We start from the raw sequence: 16,755 nt of genomic DNA, 5'->3' as shown, positions 1-16,755 counted from the left end.
ATTAATTTTGTAAGCAAGGCACGTAGAGTGAGAAGCTGACATTTTGGCCTATCCAAATTGCACATAAGTCCATAACAACCTGGAATTTCACCACGTTATCAATTGGGGCTCACACTACCTTATCAACAAGTTAGTATAAAAAATTCATATACACTTGTAGGTTCTTTGAAGATCTTCAATACAGTGTGCTCAAGAAATGAGTTTTTATTTTCTAATGCATATAGTGGTCCTCCCCTTGAATCATTTTATGACTTCATTTTCTCACAGCACTATTACCACATTAAACAGGACCATGAATAAGTTTCTACTTCCACAAGTTTCTTCTTAGCTCCAACCACTGAGGCAATGTCTACATAGCAAAAGGTGCATTTTTAACTTGAGCTAGCTAATGCATATTTAACTCCTAGTGAAAATAAGGCAATTGTCATTCTAGCGCACAAATTAAAATACACACAAGATTCTCCACTGGCATCTACCTAGGCAACTAATGCATGTTAAGTGCCTGATTTAGAATCATACAATAGTAAGGTTGGTAGTGACCTCATAAAGTCATCTAGTCTAACCCACTGCTCAAGGCAGGATTATGCTGAACTAAACCATTCAAGTGCTTGCCTCATCCAGTTGTTCTCATCCAGGGTGCCACAACAGCCTTTTAGGGGCACTATGGTGTAGGCACTGCCACCAATGCTGCCACCGGCACTGCTGCTGCAACGAGGAAGTGGTGTGTGTATCTTGTGTGGAGATACAGACTAGGATGGGCTATGACTAAGACATGTGCTCTTGCATTAGGGTATCTGATAAACCTAAAGGAAGCAGCAGAGCATGCTCCTGCTGCACTTCTGCCAGCTTCACACAAAACACACAGGGCAGTTTCACCTCACTATGTCGGTTATGGTGGCACAACCCTGGTTGAGAATCACCAAGGTAAAGTGAAGCAGCAAAACAGTGGTTCTCAACCAGGGTGCTGCCAAGTTCAAAAAAGTTACAGAAGGAGTACCCCAAATGTCAAAAGTTTGAGAACCACCAGTCCAACCTTCTCTTAAAGACATCCAAGAATACAGATTCCACAACTTCTCTGGTAGCCTGTTCCAATGTTCTCACCACCCTCGCAGTGAGAAAGGTCTTAATAAAGAACTAGGATTTTATTGTGTGATAAAAAGACACTTTTTACTTGGTGAAAACAGGGCAAGGCTTGCCTATCAACATATTATATTAAAGATAGACACTAATACAGGGTAAGATATCACACCACAGTATTTTTTATACAGCAGGGCAGATCAGGAAGAACAGTGTTGAAGCTTGGTTTTGCAGTTTATTTTGTTTTGCATAGTTTACATACCCCGAGGCCCCAACCTGAAACTTCTTGTCAAAATTGTGCAGCGTTTGGTGAATTTCCAACTCCAGAGACTGTGAAAGAGTATTAGATAAACAGGGTGGTTATACATGTACTCTGGGCATGGGGGGTGGGTGCTTTAATTAGAGTGGCTCATTGAATGAGCTTTAGATAAAGCCCCCACCCCCCTGCCACCATTTTTAAGCACCATGACACTGATACATGAGACACTGTAGGCTGCTGAAGCATGGTAATTAATTACTTGATTAATCAAGTCTGCTCTGACTGCTGTAATTACAGTGTGTTGGACTATCCTCGCTGCTCAGATATAGGTGCCCATAAAGTCAGTTTTATGAATGCTTTGAAATTTTGAAGTGCTTTTCTATCATAGTACCCATCTGAAGAACTGCTTCTAGTTCATAAATGAGTGAACTGAGTTAGTCACAGCACGCCTTTAGGTCCATATTAATACATATCAATGATTCTTCCTTTGGCTAATTCAAAAATCCTGCATAGGAACCAGTACCAGAACAGGGGATCTGCAGACTACTTTGTAAGACTATTTATCTGTTTTCCTCCCTACCCACCATGTGATGCTTAAGTGTAGAGCAAGAACATGCACAGGCCTTCTGCATGAGGAGCGACCTTCACTTGGTCATCAACAGTTGTTTGTGGTTAACAAAAGAATCCTTCTAACAAGCATGCAAATAATAATGCAAACTTAAGTAGCAATTTTGAGGGAGTTTGGTTCCATTGCAAAAGATTAGCCAAGTCACCATCCCTCCATAGTTTCATTTGCCACATGAAAAATAGGTGTTAGCATGAGCTAAACAAATGAACATTTTAGAAGGATTATATTGTTGAAGTACACTAGAATGTATTTGGAGTGACAATGAAAAAGCAGTATTTGCAATGTTTCAATACCACTTCATGGGGATCATCACTGACCATAGCGATTGGCCTTAATTCGGTTTCCTGATGGAACAAGTTCTGAAGACAAGTACAGAAAACTGAATAAGAAAGCTCAGTGTTTTTCTTTCTAGCATACTTGTCCATCTGCTATGGTACATGAGAAGTAAGGATAACTTTTGGCTTCTGAATAAGTCTGGACAAAATGAAAGATAAATTATAAAATAAATAAGCAAGGGGATGCCCAGGACATATACAGACAGAGAAATATTCAAGAACTGAATTTCAGTATAAAGATTTCTTTAAACAGCTCCCCATAGTGTGCTATCACAAATAGCACCATTGTGTTTGAGAATCAGAAAGTGAAGTTGCCAAGAAAATTCAATGAAAATAAAACCAATTATTAGGTCTGTGTGAAGCAGCTAGCATTCACTTTGGATTTAGCCGATTCATCCGATTCAGTGGACGGTGATTTGATTTGGTGATTCAAATCACTGTCCTGAATCGATTTGGCTGAATCAGCTAGGCCCATCACTGCCCACTCTCCCAGCCCGGCAATGACTGCCCCACCCACCCCAGCTCCCAGCTACCCCTCACTGCCCCACGCTGTGTGGGGGGGCTCTGCATGAGCCCCCTGACCCCCGCCTGCTCCCCCAGTCCCCCACTCATGGCTGCCCTGCCTGCTGCAGCTCCAGCCCTTTAAGAAAAAAAAAAATACAAGAAAAATCCTGAACTCACCATTCCTGCCAGTGGGGGGCGATCCCTGCTGCCCTGAACCATGTGGGAGGCTCTGCATGAGCACCCTCAAGCCCCAAGGCAGGAGCGGTGAGTCCCAGAATTTTTCTTGGTTTATTTTTTCTTAAAGGGCAGTAGCTGTGGTGGGCGGGGCCACCATAGGGGGGCTGAAGGAGTGAGAGGGGGGTCAGGGGGCTCAAGCAGAGCCCCTCACACAGCATGGGGCAGTGGGAGGGCAGCAGGGATCCCCCCCCCTCCTCACCTGGCAGCACCCAGTGAGTCAGGGCTTTTTTTTAAAAGCACTTGGAGCTGGGGCAGGCAGGACAGCCATGGGGGCGGGTGGACTGGGGGAGCAGGCAGGGGTCAGGGGGTGCTAGGGGAGCAGGCAGGGGATGGGGCCTGGCAGGGGTCCCCTCCCCACTCCTCCATCCCCACCTCCCCCACTCCCTACTTACCAGCTCCAAGTCTGGCTGCAGCTCCCTGCTGCAGCCGGCAGGGACTGTCCAAATCATCAAAGCTCTCCGAATCAGAGATTCAGCCACTGAATTGGGCCAAATCTCCAAATTGAATCACCACGCAATGCTTCACACAGCCCTACCAATTACCCCATGTTAATTGTCTAAGATGAGTGAAGTGCAAATTATAGAAAGTTAAATTAGGCTTTAATTATTAATTCATTTCTTCTTATCTAAGGTGTTATTAAGACTTATTATTACAGAAATAAGCCAGATCCTCCCCAGGTGTACATCACTGTGAGTCGATGGAATCAGGGAATGTATATCTATTGACATCAGCTGAGAATCCCTGTTGCTTAAGAGCAAAATGCTGAACTGCAACAGGAGTGAGCTGAAGACTAATGTGGAGTTGTACAATATCAGAACACTTCTGCATTTCTTTGGAAAATTATATCTTGTAGTTTACTCTTTTTTTAATCCTGTACTTGAGTATTTATAATTTTCACAAAGGTAATTTTTTATTTGCTTAACACCTTTCAATTAGGTTTATTTAATGCAACTCTAAAGGAGATTAACTTAAACCACAAAATTCAGATATGTATAGAGATTCAATCCATTACATTTTGAAGTCTGGATCCAGACTTTGGGTTCAGCCCATTATGCAGACAGAAGTCAGGTGCAAAATGCAAATATAAATTCAAGCTCATATTTCAACCTTGGGATCAACAACACTTGCCAGCACACACAATTTTGGTTTGGGTTTTTAAGGACTATATTTTGGACTGTCCAGAACAGAGATTTTGGCTTTGGTCCATCCCTTGGCAATGTATCTAAAGCACTACAAAAATTTAACTCCTGTCACACCGATCTTAAGCAAACAAGAGAAAAACAAGAAAAACGAGAGCATATATTATGCAATTATGTTCCACTAAGTAGCAGAGCTTTAAGAGGTCATTTGCCATTGTGTTCAGTGGTAGATAAGTGTCCCCAAGAAACATTTAAAGAAAATAAACTTTATATATATGAAGGTTAATTACAGACCATATGTTTGAAGAACTGACTCAGTTGCATAAAATAATGGGTCAATTGTGTCATTTAAATTTGGGAAAACATACCAGGGTTGTTTTATCCAACTCAGTGAGTTTGGTCCAGTTAATTTCTGGTTTGGTACAGTGCCTTTTGGAGTCCTGGTGTTATAATACCTGTATGGTAGGATACATTATTTTCCCCAGGTACTCCATATGGGAAAGATAAAAATGTTAAAAACAATTTACTGGCCTCTACACTAAATCACTGTACTAATTCTGAGTAGGTACTTTATTGACATTGAAAAATCCAGCTAATTATCCAGAATCAGACACAGGGGTGTGTTTTCTTTGTTTTCTAGGGGGTTTTGGGGTTTTGATAATTTTTAATCCATAAAAAAATATAAACCATGATGTGTAGTTTAACAGAGGCCCTTCTACATACTTCATAGGCAGGACTGGATTAATCTTTTAGTGGGTCCTAGGCAAACAAACTCATGAGCCTCTACTTAATACTGTATATTTCTATTACTTTTTTCACTCAATAATTATAATATGTAAAATAAACACACCTGGGCCCCTTCTTCACTTAGGGCCCTAGGCATGTGCCTAGTTTGGCTATGCATTAACACAACCCTGTCTCTAGGCATTCTAGTTCACATTCATCAAGTAACATCACTTACATTGTCAGAGTTCTGATTGCACTAAAAGATTTAAGAAATGCAGTTCTTTATTTATTGGAGATCTTTTATTCACCTCTACTTTTTAACCATATAATGGTGCTAGCAATGAAATATAATAGCAAAAATTTCAGATTGAGGTTATCATTTTGCATAATATTGTAACTGGCGAGACTCTAAACATTCTCTTTTATGCATGTATCTCACGGGAAGAGCACTCTGCCAAATCTGATCGGTTGCAATGCTTCCTCACAATGCTTCTTGAGCTTTATTTGTCTCAAGAAGTCTATGGACCAACAAGGGACAAGGTGCTGCTGGACCTGGTACTGGCCAAAGGAGTGATCTAGTCAGTGACCTGAGAATTGAAGGGAAGCTGGAAGTCAGTGACCATGAGTTGATCAATTTCTCTATTCACTAGAAAGCTGGCAATTCAGTCAGCAGTATGGAAGTCCTTGACTTTAGAAAGACCAACTTCCACAAGCTTAGGAGGCTAGTTGTTCAGGCCCTGAGAAACTACAGTCTGGCAGGGAACAATGTCCATGATGAATGATCACTCCTCAAGGTTGCAATCCCTGACAAGGGAAGTCCATTCCAATCTGTGGAAAAAGTAGCAAAAGGGCTGGATGACCCCCTTGGCTCAATAGGGAACTCAAGGACTTCCTGCACCTAAAAAAAGAAGCTTATAAAGGATGGAAGATGGGCAACATCACTAAGGAGGAATATTCAGCCCTAGTCTACACCTGTAGGGAGCAAAGTAGGAAAGCCAAGTCTGAAATCAAGCTCGAACTGGCCACTCAAATTAAGGACACCAAAAAGTTCTTCTTCAAATATGTGGGAAGTCAGAAAAAGAATAACGGTAACATTGGGTCCTTATTAAACCAAGTGGGGCAGCTGATAACTGACACTTAGGAAAATGCCAATCTTCTTAATAACTACTTCATGTTGGTCTTCCATCAGCCCAGTGGGATCACCCTGCCTGACAAGAGGCAGGATCTCCAAGGGAAGGGCAAATCTGCAACTATCATTACCACTGATCTTGTGAGGGAACATCTTAAGAGGCTGGACATCCACAAATCAGCTAGCCCAGACGGAATGCACCAAAGAGTGCTAAAGGAACTAGCTGACATTATAGCACAGCCTATGGCAAGGATATTCAAGAACCCTTGGTGCTTGGGTGAGGTGCCTGATGATTGGAAGAGGGCCAGTGAGGTGTCTATCTTCAAGAAAGGGAGAAGCGAAGATCTAGGGAACTATAGGCCAATTAGCTTGATCTCAATCCCTGGAAAGATCCTGGAAAAAAATCATTAAGGAAGCCATTACCAACATCCTAACAGAAGGTCATATTCTAAGAGATAACCAACATGGCTTCATGGTGGGTAGATCTTGTCTGACCAACCTGATTTCCTTCTATGACCAGGTGACGCATCACCTGGACAAAGGTGAAGAGATGGATATCATATTCTTGGACTTCAAGAAAGCCTTTGACCAAGTGTCCCATGATGTCCTCATGGAAAACTTGGGGAACTGCAACCTAGACAGTTTCATGGTCCTATGGCTGGGGAACTGGCTCCATGGACAGACCCAGAGAGTGATAGTTGATGGAGGTAAATAAACTTGCTGCACTGTAACCCCCAGGGCTCCATTATCAGACCAGTACTCTTCAACGTGTTTATAAATTATCTGGACTCAGGTGTTATACATGGACTGGCTAAGTTTGTTGATGACCCCAAACTATGGGGAAGTGCAGTCACCCCAGAGGATAGGCTGGCAATACAGGCCGACCTCAACAGGCTTACAAGGTGGGCAGATCAAAACCTGATGGCATTCAATACCAAGAAATGCAAGGAACTCCACCTTGGGAGAAAGAACCCCTACCACACTTCTGGCTCGGCAGTGCTATGTTAGCTAGCACCATGTTAAAAAGAGACTTGAGGGTCATGATTCACCACAAGATGAACATGAGCCACCAATGCAACACTGCAGCCAGCAAAGTAAACAAAACTCCGGCCTGCATCTTCCGATGCATCTCAAACCAGACCCGGGATGTCATCATTTACTCAGCCTTGGTGAGACCACAGCTGGAATACTGTGTCCAGTTCTGGGCTCCACAATTCAGAAAGGATGTGGAGAAGCTCAAGAGACCAGAGGAGAGCCATGCAAATGATTAGAGGACAAGAGAGCAGGCCTTATGAAGAGAGGCTGAGAGACATGGGACTCTTCAGCCTGGAAATCACAGGCTCAGGTGTGACTTGGTGGTAGCCTATAAGTACATAAGAGGTGTGCATCAGGAACTGGGAGAACATCTGTTCACCAGGACACCCCAAAGGAAGACAAGGTCCAATGGTCACAAACTCCTGGAAGACCATTTTAGGCTGGACATAGGGAAAAGCTTCTTTACCGTCTGAGTCCCTAGGGTCTGGAATAGACTCCCCCAGAGGTGGTGCAGGCACCTACTCTGGATTCCTTTAAGAAACATTTGAATGACTATCTTGCTGGGATCATTTGACCCTTGCTGACCTGATGATCTTGTGAGGTCCCTTCCAGCCCTAATGTCTATGAAACTTAATTATGAAATCTATATGTCTAGAATATAACTTGCAACAAACATATGGACGATTCCAGAAATTGGTATAATTTGGATATGGAACCCACCCCCCCAGTTTAAATACATCCCAAATGCATACTGACTAAACATTGTTATTACCAGACATATTTAAACTAATTGATTCAAGATAGGGTCAAGCAGTCACATTACAAAACCACTGGCTTAAGTTGTATCTCTATACTGAAGTCAAAGTCAGAAGTCAAAGTGCTGTTGCCAGTGTCCTGCTGATGTCTCTATTGTCTAAATAAACAGAAAACCCCAACTTCTAGGAGTGCAAGTGAGCATTATATTTAAAGAGGTTATAAGAAGTCATATTTAGACAAGGTGTTGAAATGAATAGAAGTTCAGGGTACAGGAGTCCAAGTACTGTTGAGCCACTTATCTCTGTTTCAATCTTTCCCATGTCCAAGTACAGTGAACCATGAATTAAAGCAATTCAAGCCTTATATGTTCCAGGCTCTTCCCTGGGATACATTATTCTTTTTGTAGAAAACATAGTACTAGATATATTATTGAAATTTAATACCTGAGCCTTCAGTACAGCATTGTTAGGCTTGATAATAAGCTATATCTATAATAAACTGTAAAACAAACTGTTCATGCAGAAACATGGTGTGACCTTTTTTTTTTGCTGTTGTGGCAATTATTTAAACTTCACAAAAAGATAGTATAAAATATTTCTCCAAACCATACTCAAGTGCTTGCACTTTTCAAACCTTGTCATCACTTATTTTAAAGTTCCAGTATCCAGAATAATGATTTCTGATACTCAGTCTTGTGAGATTCAGAATACAGTTTTGTACAGAATATAGTAAAACAGAATACAGTAAAACACATGCTATCACATCCATGCAGAAATCAAGTGCTGTGTTAAACTTGGAGTTTTGGCTGACTGACTTTCACAGATTATGTTTCATGCAGTGTACGTAGCTTGGATGGAGCTCCCAAGCTATGTACACCGATACATCAATCCAATATTGGATTGGCATCGATATAAAGAAAATTGACTATATCGGAAATCAGCCTGATGTGGCTGATAAATGCTCATGCCTGCATGCAGCTGCAGCACAGCATGCAAGCAGCAGAGCCCGGCAGCTTGGAGAGCTGAGTGCAGCTGGTAAGTCCATTGTGGTGAAAGGGAAGGGGGCAGGCAGGTGTGTGTGGGGGGGCAGATCAATGCCCCCTACAGTGAGGGAGCAGTGGGGATGAGGATGGGGTAGACACTGCCCAGATGGGGTGGGGTGGGCATGGGACAGAGCCACGGCTTGTTTGGGAGGTGTGGGGAGGGAGGTGGCTGTTCCTGCTGCTGCACACCCCTGGGGTGGGAGCAGCTTATCCAGCACCTCGTCTGCTCATCCAGTGGCTCCTCTGGGAGGGCACGGGGGGGGTGCATGTGCCCCCAGATCTGTGTGGGGTGGACTGGGTGGGCTGTGGTTTTGGGCTGGGGGCCTTGCTCTCAGCGATGCTGGGACCTGTTCCAAGTGCAGCACACCCACCCTTCCAGATAAACAACAGGAGCCACTGGATGAGCAGATGAGCCACTGGACAAGCTGCTTCCAGACCAGTGGCCCAGAGCAGCAGAAGCTGCCACCTCCCTCCCCGCACCCCCCAATCAAGTCGCGGCTCTGTCCCACACCCGCCCCACTGCTCCCTTACTGTGGGGGGGGTGTTGATCTGCTCCCCCCATGCCCTTTCCCTCCACCCTCCCCTTTCACCACAACAGACCTACCAGTTGCACGCAGCTGTATCAGAAATTGGTTCAGTATCAGCTGATATGACTCCTTAAAAATCGGCTATCAGTATCAACCCCCCAAATCTCTATCAGTGCACCCCTAATAAAAAGTAGTGGGTATTGAAAAAAATAATTGAGGAAGACAACAGATGTATTTATGAAAGCACTGGATAGTCAAAACAGTCTGAATGTGCACAGTAAGACTATTACTTAGGGCATAAACAAAGCTCCATACTATCTTTATTTATCTGAGGCTGCCTTTGTTTGTTCCATATTCATGTACCTCCAATGTCTATCATAGTAAATGCTGTGGCTTCATTATAACTCTTGTCCCAGATATTCCCACCTTCTTTTCTGGAAATAAGAAATTGCACAATTCTGGAAATTGTTGGCATATGTTATAGATTCATTCTATTTGATTTCCATCCTTTCCCTGAGATATTTAACCTCACAGATGGTTCAATGTTTGTCTATACCTTTTTTAGGTCACCGCCTTTCAAATCTGTATGTTTCTTGAAGGGACATAGGTTGGCCTCTATCTTGTAGATTTTCAATGATCAAGTCTTGTATAGCTCCAACCTTGCTGGTTTGTGATATTATTTCCTTCTGTATATTTCCCTGTTCAACTGCACATTACTGCCAAGGTATACCAGTCATTTTACTTTTTTTATTCCTTTGTGTTCTAATTTAATAATTGGAGTGGGAGTTATAAGGATTGTCATGAGATTCTCTTTTTCATAATCAAAAAAATAAGCTTCAATTTTATTTAATACAGCCATTTTTATATAGCTTGTAGGTATTCAAAACACTTTGTTTCCAAAGGAACAGTAAATACAAACTACAATTCTGCCTCAGTGTGCATGTCTACATGAGATGCTTTACTGCACAGGAAGCAGTATGCTGGGTACGGGACTGCACAGGTGGCCAGAAAGCAGCATGCTGGGTGCAGGACTGGAGGAGGCTAGGGGCAGGCTACTGCCAGGAGCAGCAAATCTGGTCCCAAATGTCTGCATGTGTAAATGCCTGCCTAGAGTGGGGGGAGAGGTGGGTTTCTCTGCAGTAAATTATGGCACAGTAAACCCATATAGCATTAATTGTATGTGTAGATGTACCCAGTGAGAATATATTTTCAATGCATGTTGAGATATAAACTGTAAGTAATAGTCAACAATTGCACAGCCAGTTTGTGTAATATGAGGTGCCAGTTTCCATTCCAATCATATTTAAAGAATTGCCAAGAAGAAAAAAAAAAAAACTTTCCCAGGACTGTTAGTAACCATGTATCTGGGCAAGCAGCAAAACAGATTCTGCACAGATAGGAATTCTGCTCCTGAGAGACTTAAAAATCTCATGTTAAATGCTTAAAGATAATGTTCTTTTTGGCATGAAAAAGAAGCAGAAAATCCCCAGTTTGCTAGGAATAAGACTACAAGGCTAGGTCAGAGGGCAGGTAGAATAAAAAGCAATTAATTAAAAAAAGTATGCACATCAAAGTTTACATACTGGAGATATCTCAAACTCAAAAACAAGCTTGGGAAGCTTTGCAAATAAAAATTAGAGCATATGAATCCTGAAACAATTCAGGATAAGACTAGGTTATGACAGAACATCATTACTAAGATACTCTGGGTTGTTTCTCCTATAGAAACTATAGAAGATTTTTGTCATTCATTTAAATGAATGATGATAGCAGAGCCAGGTAACAAAATGTAAACACTTGTGGTCAATTACCTTTATCATATACCCTGGTGGCCCTGCCTATATTTTATGCACTGGTACATCTACATTGATATGAATTCTATCCTTCTGACTATTTTCAAACAAATTGATTCCATTTCCTCTCCAAATAAAACATAAAAACTCACAAACAAACCTTACCAGTGGGTCCCATACCCCAATTTCTGAATGTTTGATTTTTCATTACAGAATTTTAGATATTCATTCTTTGTACATGTTTAATTAACTGTTAATACTAATTAATAGCAATCTGCAAACCTAACTCATTTTTGAGCAACTTGGCCATCACCTCAGCATCAGCCCATTTCCTGAAAGAACACATGGACGCACACAAATTTTTTTGCCAGTTAGCCTTCTCTTAATACAAACTCTATCTAATATACCAAAACAAACAACTGGGGCTAGGGACAGAAATTACATATAAAACACTATAAGTGATCAGATAGCGGTTCACATCTGTAACACAACAAAAGTTCAGTGCACATAAACCACTTTCATAATGATCAAAAGTGGTTTAAGATAACCCTGGATGTAGCATCAGACTTAACTGATTTAAGTTAAATCATTTTATTGAACTTCTGTCTCAGATCCCCTCCAGATTCAGGTTAACTCATAGTCCCTCAGCATTCCAAGGATGCTTTGTACCTTCTTGTTAACGCCTTCTCGCAGGGTGGGTGGGCTAGCCTTGGCCGAAGCTATCTGCTCCAGCTGAACAGGGAGGCATGCTTTAGCACCCCCTGGCTTCTGGAATCAAAAGTGAATGTCTGGTCATTTGGTTATTGGTTCAATCTATGCAGTTCAATCAATTCAATTCAATTTAATTCAATTCATTAAGGTTTCTGGCTAAATGCCATGCTCCCGAAAATTACATAACACACATATGACCATAATATAAATAAGTTTGAACAAAGTAACTGAAATACAAATATTATACTAAAAATAGAGCCCACCAATATACAAACATTATTAATCTAAATATAATAGTAAATCAAGATATTAATTTAAAATATTGTTGTACATAGATTCACAACTGAGACAATAAAATCAAATCTAATGTTATAATGTATCACTAATATCAGTAATAAAGGATATTTAACTCTAATCGCCTCAGCCTTATAAACAAGAATCTACGCAGCTCAGACTAATTTGCAAAGCTTGAATTGATTTAGCCTCAGGCTTTTTAACTGTCTGTACTTAGCCTAGGAGGAGGAACTCAAGGATATAACAGCTACCTATGCTGTGACATGCTGACCCCAGCAGCAGTTAGAAGCACCCTTGAGACACTCCTGGGGGTCTTCTCACTCCTTCAAGAGTGCCCTCCCACTTCCACTCCACCTCTGCTGTCTGCTACTTAACCACTGAGGATAGACTGAGATGTTGACCCATGGTGCCCCAGCTTTATCCACCTCACCTAAATCTTGCCAGCTCTTAGCAGAGGGGATTTTGCCAGCTAGAGGAATCCCACCTTTGTCTGGTCATGAGTTCAGAAATGATAGATCACCTGCTTCTGTAGAAGAGGTCTGCCTGTATGGTCAAATAAAATCACACTTACCATGATAATACTAAGTTATACGGTGTAACAACAAAACTTATTTAAGAGAGAAAAACAGGATCAAATATAAGAAATCATAACTATATGCTGACATGCATACAGAGATATAAGAATAAATAAACAAAAGACAATATCAGAACAATAATCTGATTTTAGCCCACATCTTAAACCTAAGGTTGCAGATCAACAGATTAGAGAGCAGCTTCTATCTCTGACCTTCATGTCAGGGCCTCCTACAGATTTTCCTCTTAGCTTACTGGCTGAGGGCCTAAAGTCATTCCCTATGCCTGGGAACAAACCTAAGACCCACTTGCTGTCATGGCAGGACTTATTTTGCTAGGCACATACATTATCCACGAAGTTCTTGAGGAGCCCATACCATGAAAAAATCTTCCTGCCCCCCAAGTTTGTATGTTCAACAGATCTGAAGACTTTCCTGATTAAATTATGACCAGGAGAATATTTCCATCCTTTCAGGCATCCAAAGTATACGATCTCTCACCTAATTTCTACCTGTGAAACATGTCACTCCTTGAATAGCCTCTTCACAGATACTAGTCAATAGCATCTCTCTGTTTAAAATGTAAGTTTGTCATTGTATGGAAGGACCTACCTCATCTGCTTAGGACCATGACTGCAAAGGTCTGTTGGCATGGCTATTTAGCATACTCAAGTTGGGTGCTAATCAGGAGTCCTGGTTTTCCCTGTTTAAAAATTGCAAATTCTCTCATTAAAACCCCCCAAATCCAAGTTTCTCCATGATTAAAATGAAACGCCACTATACACACACATACACACACACTCACACATGCATATATATAGATATAGATCTATATAGATCTATATAGATATATGTATGTATGTATCAGTTGAACACAATGTTTTATTGATATATTTACAATTTTAAAACAATTTGGAAGCCGACCAGGGCCTCAATCACTATAATAAGAAAAATTCTAAATACCTGTAAATTTTGGCATTTAATTTTGGGTTTTTTATCATGGAAAATCAGAGCCACCCTCTGCACCCCTCCTGGACATGGGTCCAGCTCCAGCTGTCCCCCTTCACTGCTTTGTGGCACTGAGCAGCCCTGATATGCCAGTGCCTTGCCCATGCCATTGCCCCTCACTTCCCACCCACAGCCTCCCAGCCAAATCTTCCCAGTTACCTAAATGATAATAATGTTCACTGAATGGTAATCAAAGTCACATATTGACATTTTAATTAATAGGTTGACATCCCTCTTAGCATACAACACTTACTGAATCAACAAGATTGTTACATTAACTAGATCTTTGTTACGTTAAATAGATATAATGAAAAACATACATTAAGAATTTAGGAAGTGCATAATATACTACTATATGTTTACCAGTTAATCCAATCAAAGAGCAGAGGGAAACTTTGCTCTGGACAGATGACTCAATGATTCTTAATTTTTCTTTAGGAATTCTCTTTGTATTTTCTCAAAGGACAACTAAGGAATACAATTGCTTTCAAAATAACAGTTGAGTTTTCCTTTAAAATACTATCTTTACTCAAAGATAAGATGCCCTCAAAAAGCTCCCTAACTTTGCCCAAAACAATATCAGAAGTAAACTCCCAACAGAGCACCTAATGGGACCCAGCCCTACCAAAACAATAAATGCAAGATCTGTCAACTCATCTCTACTGCCACAACAATTAACATTCCCCACAACAAAGTCATCAAAATGCTTGGATCATATATGTGTTTACTTTATAAACAAGTGAGTGAAAGTGGGGGGAAAAATACACACCAGAATGAATGATCCCTGGAAAATTATAAAGAACAGAGACACCAAAAGAGGAGACCTTTTATTTTATTTTATTTTATTTTTTACAAAAAAATACCACTCCCCTGTCTGATCTAACACTTCTCTTCATAAAGAAAATTTATCCAACACTTTTGAAAGGTGGGCATGCAAAGAAAAAATTATTAGCTTAGTGGACACTAAGTACCAGGACCTTTACATAGACAATTACTTTATGGTCCATTATAATCTACCTGATACTCAATAACAGAATCATAGAATCAAAGGACCTGAAGGGACCTGTAAGATCATCGAATCTGGTCCCCTGCCACGAGCAGGAGGTTATTGAGCTCAAATGAGCTTAACGAGGTGCTTGTCTAGCCTCCTTTCAAACACCTCCAAGGATGGTGATTGCACCAACTCTGCTGGGAGCGTGTTATGTCTCCACGGGTGATTATAACCCTCCTGAATGATCTTATTCTTCCATCATCGGGTTTTCATTGCACTCCTCTTGACTGTGGGGCTACCTACCTGATAATTTCTCCTGGCTTATCATAGAATCATAGAAGTAGGGTTGGAAGGGACCTTGTAGATCTTCAAGTCCAACCTCCTGCCTGGGCAGGAGGAAAACCGGGCTCAAATGACCCCAGCCAGGTAGGCATCAAGCCTCTTCTTAAAGACCCCAGGGTAGGAACCAGCACCACTTCCCTTGGAGGTTGGTTCCAGATCCTAGCCCCCCTAACTGTGAAGTAGTTCTTACGGATGTCTAATCTAAACCTACTCTCCAACAACTTGTGGCCGTTATCCCGGGGGGCGCTAGGAGAAACAAGGTCTCCCCCAAACCCTTCTGGTCCCCCTAGTGAGTTTATAGACGGTCACCAGGTCCCCCCTCAGCCTTCTCTTGTGAAGGCTGAACAGGTTCAGGTCCCGTAGTCTCTCATTGTAGGGTCTGCCCTGCTGTCCCCGGATCATGCGGGTGGCCCTCCTCTAGACCCTCTCAATGTTGCCCACATTCCTCTTGAAGTGGGATGCCCAGAACTGGACACAATACTCTAGCTGTGGCCTGACCAGTGTCACGTAGAGGGGGAGGATCACCTTCTTGGCCCTACTTGAGATGCACCTGTTGATGCACGACAAGGTCTGGTTAGCCCTGCCGACCGTGACCTCGCATTGTCGGCCCATGTTCATCTTGGAGTCAATAATTACTTTTTTTAACATATTTTATTTACATACAGAATTTTTATTTACATACGGAGTTTTTGTTCCATCTGCTACTTAGCTCTGCTGTGTCTGCCTCTCTCCCAGAGACCTGAGAAATTGTACTGGAATACCCAAAAACTTGTCTATGACACAAATCCACAGAAATGAGTTCAGCACACTGGAACACATTGCAGGGGTTTAGGTTGTAGCCGTGTTGGTCTAAGGACATAGGCAGACAAGGTTCCTTGGGTGAATTTGATATCTTTTATTAGACCAACCCAAATAGATGGAGAATAGTTATTAAGCAAGCTTTCGGGTTCAAAAACCCTTCATCAGGCTAAGGAAGTTTCTTTGAACCCGAAAGCTTGCTTAATAACTATTCTCCAACTATTTGGGTTGGTCTAATAAAAGATATCAAATTCACCCAAGGAACCTTGTCTGGAACACATTGGGGCACTTTCAAGTTGAGTAAGGGCATCAGAACATGGGCCTTATAATATGTACAACTGGGTGAAATTCTTTGGCAAAACATTTTTTTCATTACCAAAAATGCATACTAAAATTAACTGAAATTGCTTGCAAATTAAAATTGCATTTATCAAATAGTTCCAGACAAAAAAAGAAGACATTTAAAAAGTCTAAATGTCTAATTTTGGCACTTCTTAAAAAAGGCATTTCATTTTGAAATTGATTGAAGTCTAAGAAGTATTTCTCCATAGTACTTTTATTTTCTAGTTTTTCAGCTCAGCAAGCAAACCAAAAATAAAATTATTAATATGGCTATAATCAAATACTTTTAGAATACCCTCTCTAATACCTATGATATGCTGCTTAAAAACAATGATCGAGTTCTGTGCCTCAGTGTTCCTAAGTGAGGAGCAGGAGGCTGTCTCTGGGATTGTAGAGAGGCAGCAGCAAGGCACCAGACTGCCATGCGTAGACCCTGAGATGGTGCAGAGTCACTTGGAGGAACTGGATGCCTTTAAGTCGGCAGGCCCGGATGAGCTCCATCCGAGGGTA

General features: G+C 41.5%; 1 protein-coding gene across 3 annotated transcripts in view; it reads right to left on the bottom strand.

Annotated features, from left to right (window-relative positions):
- LOC102377760 (pulmonary surfactant-associated protein D-like) overlaps positions 1-16,755 on the bottom strand; it is a 76,143-nt gene that overhangs the window by 10,304 nt on the left and 49,084 nt on the right. Inside the window, exons 1-2 of one of the 3 annotated variants that reach the window (XM_006033467.2) lie at positions 3,433-3,464; positions 1,340-1,407 (exon numbers count right to left, since the gene is read on the bottom strand). The exons of 1 other annotated variant lie outside the window; for it this stretch is intronic. The gene's annotated coding sequence lies outside the window, so the exon portion shown is untranslated. Of the gene's footprint in view, positions 1-1,339; positions 1,408-3,432; positions 3,465-16,755 lie in introns of those variants that run through there. One more of the 3 variants, XM_025215252.1, reaches the window with a different exon arrangement.

The sequence above is a fragment of the Alligator sinensis genome, unplaced genomic scaffold (assembly GCF_000455745.1).
Source record: "Alligator sinensis unplaced genomic scaffold, ASM45574v1 scaffold822_1, whole genome shotgun sequence".
Lineage (NCBI taxonomy): Eukaryota > Metazoa > Chordata > Crocodylia > Alligatoridae > Alligator > Alligator sinensis.
The sequence above is the reverse complement of the archived record's forward strand: the minus strand, read 5'-3'. Positions and strand labels throughout refer to the sequence as shown.